At 36.0% G+C, this 9,226-nt stretch overlaps 1 long non-coding RNA gene across 1 annotated transcript; it reads right to left on the bottom strand.

Moving 5' to 3' along the window:
* Positions 1-687: 687 nt before the first annotated feature.
* On the bottom strand, positions 688-4,528 carry LOC139115033 (uncharacterized). Its single transcript, XR_011548018.1, has 3 exons — positions 4,467-4,528; positions 2,650-2,955; positions 688-771 (listed from the first exon to the last, which is right to left on the bottom strand). It is a non-coding gene; the product is annotated as an uncharacterized lncRNA (long non-coding RNA).
* Between the last annotated feature and the right edge of the window lie 4,698 nt (positions 4,529-9,226).

Raw genomic sequence — 9,226 nt, 5'->3', positions numbered from 1 at the left:
TATGTAGTTATTAGGACAATGGGTAAAAGACAAAGAGTAATCATATATTTAAAAAAACAATTGAAAATTACCCTATGTGTCTCAGACACGAACACGGCCTCACAGAAGCACGCGTTTTGAAATAGGAAGTTGCAAACTTCCCTTGAGAAAACGTTGCATCAGTTGAATTGGATCTTTACATTTTTCAAAGTTCTCAAAACTGTTAGGTACACAATAGGTGAATGTTGCAATATTACAAATTACTCATAAAAACAAATGTATAAACTTAAAAAGAAAAGCAGATGAGCTTACATTATAGATTTAACCGACATTACTTCACTATCCAATTATCCCGAATTAGTTCCAATCGTGTTTCGTGTAAATATTGGCGCAAGAGAACAAACTTTAGATTTACAGTCAATAACACTATGGTAAAAACATTTATCTACAAATACAGAGGATGATGACTGCAAACCAGAAAATAGTTTTAGTGTAAGCAAACACTGTCCCTGTGAAACATTCTGCATCTTGCAGTGGTAAGACAAATAAAAGCAATACACCAATTGCCATTTTGAAGTCAAAATAGCATTACTTATAATGTGTATGTGCACACTCGGGATGATCGTCCCTAACTTCAACTTGTAAACCTTCCTTTACTTAATTTGCCATAACTACTGACAGACACCTGTTTATACCTACCTTGCAATCCCCAAATGTTAGTCCATTTTCATAGACTGTCAGCTCACACAGAAAACAGCCATTCAACAGTAGTTTGTTCCCAGAACCTTTGCCCTAGATTTTCTTGACCTTTTTCATTGGAAATAACAAATGATTGCCAACCGTGCATATAGTTCACAATTTTGCAAGAGAGAAAAATCAAGATCTAACTATGCAGCTGATGTTAACAAATCTACACTGTAAATGTTTATGTATCAAAAACGCCGATTAATGTGAAGTTGGCTGCACAGTTCAAACTTTTGCAGTGAAAAAAACAAGAAAATGAGTGGTTTTCCTTTGATTTTCATTTATTTTGCTTCAAAATTTGTGAAAACAGCAAATCTCATTTTTCAAAAATATTTCTCATAGTGTTAAAGTACGTGTTTAGTTAGTGGCTGCATAGATTGAATATGATATCCCCTATATTTTCGAGGAATGCACGGAAAAAACTCTCAGTAGTGTATCATCTTCCCTGAAAACGATAGTTCAGCGATCAAGATCATTGTTAAGAGTTTTAGCAAGTCCCTCACACGGTGTGGGGGCATTCTTGGACTCTGTGAGTAAATCGCATTGTGAGTAGCACTCATCATAAGAAGGAGCTATTATCAACATTGAGTTTACCTTAAGTGAAGCACTCCCATTGTTTAGTGTTCAGCAATATTGATCTTCAAGGTGCCAATTTGATATAAATATTGCTAAATGTTCCGCTCTGAGTCGGTACCTATATTGATAGACGGCATTATCCTAAGTGCTACCTAAACCAAATTCTCGTCAACTATCAGATTCAAACTCACACCAACAATATGTGCTCCTCTTACAACCAAGGCAGCGTCAAAAATCTATTTACTTACACCAAGAATCTGCGAAAAGTTAATAAACGAGCTAAGTTAATACGGTATTGCCCTTGACCTTTTGATACAGCACACACGTACACATTCCAGCCTGACATGGCACGTACTACATGCATTCTTTTTCGATCACACATGTAATTATTGCATAACAGGGCCTCAGATTCATGACAATACAGTCTATCACACAAGCTTCCTGCTTTGGATCGCGAAAGACAGTGCACATTTTGGCAAAGGAAAGGAGAAATGAAAAATTTTGCTTCGTCGACTCAATCCTTGTGCATGCACTATGTGCTCCTTTGTATAATCAGTAGGTTTATAAGTGATCTGTCATTGTTTTAATAATATTTTACAACAAAAGTCTGGATTCTTTAAATGTGATACTTTAGCTCCCCTTATATCTCTAAGTATTGGGTGTTCCAGCCAATACGACCATTGCATACGTTCGAGATAAAAGGGGTCTAGCGGAAGTTAGGTTGGGCAAATAAAGTATTTTCTTTAAAATTCTAATCATAGACAGTTTATAGTAGGCTAGGTAAGAACGCTTGCAGACTATGCTTATAAAAACCTTATTCTTATATCGAAAGAAACTTTTAATGAATCAATTTGTAGTCGCCAGACCCTTTGATACATTCGGTGAACGGTGAACCTATTTCTTACACAAAGAGCTTTAAAATTAGCCTCTTTACAAGAAGTAGATCAGAAAAGAATTGTAAAAGATTTTGAGTCCGAATATTTGTCCCCGAGGCGCATTCTACCTTTAATACAATTCTAGCTTGTCTCTTCAGTGTAAGTTTCCGGGCCACCAGTTGGCGATTCGAGACAAGACCGAAGGGAAAATGGATCTAAATACCAATTAACTACTTTGTTTGTTGACGTCACTAAAAGTTTAGTATGAATCAGCGATAAATATTTACCGCAAAAAATAGTGTGTTTCATAGTTTGCTTATGCACCATGTGTATTGTGAAGTGAATAGCGAGCTTATAAAGCCTGCGAAGACGCAAAATATAGGAAATATTCTATTTTTTCATTCAAATCACTAAGTCACATAGATTTATGGCTTTTTAGTCTTCTGACATCATTCCATGTTCACTATTTACATACCATGGTCAATCCTTGTCCCACTTGTCCTTTCGGAAATGAAACCCAGTTGTATCTTTCCCCGGAACTTGCAGCAGAAATAACCGGTGAAATTTCACTGATGACAACAACAAGGCCATCTCGGATGTTTTGTACTTTTTTGAGTAAATCGGATGGACACGATGGTGTTATCTCACAATTCTCGCCGTACATTCTTCCGGATTCGTCAATACTAACTCTGCACCTATCACAAAACGGTTCATTGTCACCACGAACGTGTGCCCAAAGTATGATGGAGACTAAGATGACTGCAAAACGGTAGAATGAAACCTATTAAACGACAAAAGTACATTCTGATTTTATGGATTACTCAGTGATAATCACGGTGAACAGTTGATGAAAAATTGGCTAAATAACTGACGTCGTAAATTGAAAATTAATGTGGAAATGGACAGGAAAATGATTAATTATTGTCAGTTTGTAAATCAAAAACGACTACTCATGCACTTTCTACACGACACTGGGGGAATTTGGAGTTGTCCTTGTACAAAAAAAATACAGTTACTAAACATAAAGGTACATCGCCCGACAAAACCAGAAGTCATACAGTCTTTATTCTCCAATGTATTTATCCTTATTGATTCGGGAAGGTTCGGCTTACTATTGTAAATAAGATATGTCTCATGGACCTGGTAATGTTTTACTTCATATAGATATGATTATTCCGCCAATTTTATTCATATTCGTTCCATCCTTACGTGCTGTCGCGTTGTTAGTCAGACCTTTTGAAACTTTTAATTGCCTACTCAATTCTATCATTATAGTAGACCATTCAAAAACGTGAATGAAAATTAGAAGTTGACGACCGGTGCAAACAATAAGTAAGTGCGTCTAAGGATAAATTTATATTACTCTGGTTATTTCATCAAATACTTTTAACACTTGTTCAACTAAACTACCTTTCCTCAACAGCACCCTGGAACAGCCAGAGCTACGAAAATACACCCTTTAGGTTTGTGAAAGTAGCGACATGGCACAGCTTCAGGAAAAAGACGCGGATTATACAATTCGTGTAGTCGGCTTTCGAGCATGCAGGATCAAAGTTGATGGGAATTATCTTTCAATACATCGACGTTGTCCTTGGGAACAGCGGTAGTACTAGCTGGTACCATTAATCCCAACAATCTGCACTTTTACCAACACATTTGAAACCAAGCCAATAGTTAAGGTTAGCGGCATTGTGTGAAGCTAATAAATTCAATAGTTTCAAATTAACATTTTGCTCAATTATTCAATTGCTTCTCCTTCATTTACACATAAGCATAGTCTCTAGACCCTAAAGGAAGTAAGTATTCTATAAATTTTATATCAAAACGTATCTGTCATGCCCTACAAATACCCAATATTTTTATGGGCGACTTTGTTCAACAATGATGAGTACTAGCGCTTTGGCAACTCTTGCACTGTTCCCCGTTCCGCTTGTAGCAAGAGCACATGTTAATGCGTTGCAGACAGACCATTCTCAAGTATCTGCCTAAACCTTACATTGGAAGAAGACAAAACTTTCAAATCTCTAAGAACATCAAATATTCTGTCAAACTGGTAAAACCAACACATTGCTCCTTTCAAGTCCGATTCCAGAAATATTGGAAAAAATTAATATGTCATCAACATGTTTTTGTCTTGCACACAGCTGTTGTTAAACACAGATTATTACACCAACTTCAGATTAACGCGATTTGAAAAACAATTTGAATAACAGTGATAACAATACGACTTTAAACTTAAAAATGGAAAGAGGAACCAGATCACTGCTAAATGACCTTGACAAACATACTTACCATTACAAAGTCGTCAGTGTTACAACAAACCGCAAAGTATTTGACTTTATAGGAAATCATCCGTTGTGTTGAACATTTATACTGGTCGGATGTTTATATATATATGTATGTTTAGTGCCATAAATACTGTCACAGGGCAGCTCTTCCCTTTATTATTGATGACGTATGCATATTCTTGTCTTTGCGAATGCTGTCTGTTAGCGTATTTAATGATGTCCCTGTGATCTTATACACATACATACATACATACATACATACATACATACATACATACATACCTACATACATACATACATACATACATACATACATACATACATACATACATACATACATACATACATACATACATACATACATTCACACACATGTATATATATATATATATATATATATATATATATATATATATATATATATATATTTATAATAGCACACTTATGCATGCATGACTTATTAAGCTGTTCTTATAAACATTGCTGAGGACATGCCATACTTACAAAGAAAACCAGAACGTGTCACTGAGATGACACATCACTGAAGCAAACACTAGTATATATGTTGTATATCTGATTAATTTTGTATTTATTAGAAATCTTCATTTCGATATACCGATCATAACACTGATAAATACTGCTAACAAAACAGGCTATCTTTAATACTACAAACCAGTCCACATTAACGAACATTTTGTAAGATTTTTAACATTTGCATTTGCCAGGAAGTGACAGGAAGCAAAATAATAATTTGTATATTATAGTAAAAAAACCAAATCAACAATCAAATACAAGACAGTGTTGAATCTTGCACGTATAATGCAAAATTGCATCAAATTTAAGTTCGTCAGTCCTCCATCGCATGATGCTGTAAAATATACATTTCGTACTCCGTACCTTGTGGACGTTCTCTTTTTTTCATTTTTTGCAGAGTTTTGTACCTAAATATACTTGATTCAATTTTATAAAAATTGGGTTAGATTTTATTGTACATTTCTCAGCAGTTAATATAGTGTTCTGTTTTATCCAAATCGGGTTATCTGAAGGCCTGTTTAGGGTGAGTTTGACATATTTGTTGCATTTTACATAAATAATGGAGTACAGGTAGTCACGTGACTACCAATCAACCGAATGTCGATGTTAAAGCGATATCAGAATAGCATACTTGAATTCACAAAACATAGCTTTACTGGAAATCTATGCATATAGTGTGAAGACATACCTTCGTCATATAACAAAATCGGCATTCCATTTCTTGACTTATGTTACTAGGAAGTGCCATTACTTGATTAAGTGAGTCCGTGAGAAGAACGTAGCTTTCACTGTGACAATTTTTTCTCAGGGAAAACTAATATTAAAATGTTATAACGTTTATGTACGAAAAACGATATTCCTTCGGGTTTGTGACGTTTACCGTAAAACAGTGGTGCAGTACATCGAAATACCTGTGCTTTGAACGACTTTTCAGAGCACGGATATATAAGTTTAGTCAGTGTGCCTATAGTAATTCCCGACGCTAATATTAGAAGGAAACCATTATCCTTGTTGTCTTTACCCTCAGCATCGTTAGTTTATCTCTGATACAATCACTTAATACTTGTGTTAACCAGTCCGTGTCACTGCTCTGTTTTTCCCCTTAATGTTCTGTTTGACAATTGTATAAGGTCGATTACTTATTCAAAGAGACGGATATACGAACAGAATTACGAAGAAAAGGGCTAGTTTTCTATAACAGTGTTGTTAGCAAGATTACCACTAAATTGATGAGGACCGTTCACGTTAACACTGTTTTACGTAAATATCACAGCTTTAGGTCCAATTGTTTTGCTTTCGAACAAGAGTCCGGACTCTACCAATTGGAATTTGTTTGATAATTTCACTTATTTTCGAAACAAAAGACATATTAACACGATTGGAACTAATTTTGGATAATTGGATGGTCAAGTGATATCGGTTTAATCTGCAAATGTAAGCTCATATTACATTCATTTTAAGTTATCGGCTTGTTTTTATGAGTAATATGCATTGTAAAAGTTAGATATAGGACATTTAACATTTAATAGAAAGTTGAAAAATATGAAGATCCTATTGTACCAAATTAGTTCCAATTGTGTTATATCCTAAAACACTGTTTTTTCGAAAAGGGGATTCACTGTGTTCTTGATATTCAGAATTCTTATAATGCGAATACTACCAGTAGTCGCAAAACGTAACAGAGATAGTTTTTATCCTATTTTATACCACAAATTCATCTCTGTGATGATTACTTTAATGACTTTATTCCACTTTTGGCATGGAGTCAACTTGGATGGACGCACTTACTTCATTCATATAGAGCCACCGATGTTTCATACTTATTTGCATGGATTGTCTCTGCAAAATTGGGAACAGCTGGATAAATTTGACGAGGCTGTGATATTTTGATCGCGTACTTAGAAAATATCATATATGGTCCATCACGAGTCTTGAAGCCTGGGCCGCGGGCCAGACTTAACGTTTCTACACCTTCTTTTGAAAAGTCATCATAGAAAGACTAAGTGACCCATCCATAGATTTCATTTGATATGTCCAATTATAAGTGCTTAGATATTGTTGAGTGGCATACCTACGATGTCTGCTATATGCAAAATTCATCAGAGTTCATCCTTACCCGTTTCTTCAGCTACCAATAGAGAGAGAGAGAGAGAGAGAGAGAGAGAGAGAGAGAGAGAGAGAGAGAGAGAGAGAGAGAGAGAGAGAGCGAACACGTGGTATTTTATGCAATTTTATTTGTTAAATACCATCAGCAACTGTCAAAATCAGTCATAAAATAACACTTTTGTCACTCTCCGTGACAATTGCGTCAAAATATTGTCCGTTGTTGTTTGGTTGTATGCGGCATTCGAACGCAATGAGGTTTGTTTGGATGTGACGTGTGCCATCATCCGTTAACACAAATTATGTTATTCGAGGATTTAATAATAATAATAATGGGTTCTTATATAGCGCACTAATCCACAAGTTCATGTTCTCAAGGCGATTTACAATAATTATAACCCTTTGTGACTAGACCTAATATGATATCACTCAACCTCCTTGTGAGCAAACAACAGCTTACATGTGCAGCCAATCAGCGCAGCAGAGCTAAACGCACACATAATAACCACTGTCCTACCTTACTCCTGTGTGTGGAGAAGCAATGAGGAATAAAGTGCCCTGTTCAAGGAAACAATAATACCATAGCCATGCCGGGGCTCGAACTCACCATCCAGTGATCGTGCGTCTACTGGTGCAGCCACTGATCCGTTTGATCTGATATTTTGTAATAGGCAACGTTTCTCATTGCCCTCTGTGTTTTTCAGTTGCAAAATCAGGGGCCCGGCCTTGTTAAATGCTATAAAGTGAGAAGAGGAAGATCTGTACTGATAAATTAGTGCAGGCTCATGGCTGTTGACACGCAACTTATTTTCTGCAAATGGAAAAATGTCTAGTACGGAAATTATGCAAAAATTGTTCTCTATTCATTTATTTTTAAAATTCTAAAATATTTCCTGGATCGGAAACAAAAATTTTCCCCGAACACTTTATTGATTCAGAAAGCGTCACTGTGCGTGACACCTTTCTGTCTGGCCTAGTACATACGTTACAATCACGTATAGATGGTCGAAAATGTTTTCTAGTCGTACTGGACAACACGGTACTGTCATGCTGTCGGTGCCAATGCCTTTGGTAGACTTCTGTAAATGTACGCTAGGGTAATTTATTAGTCTTAGTAGTAATAATTGCCGACTAAGCTATTTGATAGACCTAATTTGTGTAGGCTGTTGTGTAAAATTATTTAAGCTGTTCGAACAAGATTGTGTCTTTGAAATTTAATTGGTTGGTACTTGTGGCTAAACTCAGAGTTGAAAACATACAACTTGTACTTTACGCATGCATCACTTATAGAGGGACATCCCTTATAGTTGAGACTCGTGTCTGAACACAAATTTTTATCCTTGGTGTTATTTTCAGAATTATGAATGTCACAATAATTGTTACGCCACATTTCAACAACGCTTTCATCACCTGTACAGCATTTATATTATTTGGTCTAGGCATGTGAGTTTTCTTATTTTTAACAGAATTCCAAAATTTCTTACAATTAACAGGGGAGAGATTAGTTGCCATAGCATCAGTTTTCATCTGTTCGTCATTGCGGGGAGAACAGGACTTGGCCGTTACTCAGTTTCACGCTACCTCTAGTCCTCTGTAGTGAGCATCGGATGAAATACATTTGTGTATATATATGTATATATATATATATATATATATATATATATATATATGCGTGTCTGTGTGTAGGTGTGTGTAGGTTCTGTGTCTGTGAGAGAGGGAGAGACAAAGAGAGGGGGAGAGAGAGGTGAAGAAGAAATGCGAAATTTTCTGATACATTCAGCACATTTACACAAATCTGCATAGCCACTTTTGTGTTGTAATTGATCTGACCACAATAATATCACAGTCAGCTAAACTTTATTTCTGAAAGAAATTATTACGCCCTTCTGCAAAATCAGTCGAAAATATATGATCCATGTGAACAATCGAAGCCTCATTTAGTCGCAGCGGTAACAGAAGAACTTTAGTGCACCTTCCCCTACTTCGATCGCACACGTTTCATATGGTGTCATCCGGACAACTGGCCTGAACGGAACCCAAGAAAAAGAACCTCTAAGCTCTTCCGGGCAATCTGTGTTCTGTAACAGTGGAACAACAATAGAAGAACATTTTCAATTGTAAACTGTT

Source organism: Ptychodera flava, chromosome 16 (assembly GCF_041260155.1).
Source record: "Ptychodera flava strain L36383 chromosome 16, AS_Pfla_20210202, whole genome shotgun sequence".
In the NCBI taxonomy this organism is placed as follows: domain Eukaryota; kingdom Metazoa; phylum Hemichordata; class Enteropneusta; family Ptychoderidae; genus Ptychodera; species Ptychodera flava.
Note: the sequence above shows the minus strand (reverse complement) of the source record. Positions and strands in the feature narration are given on the sequence as shown.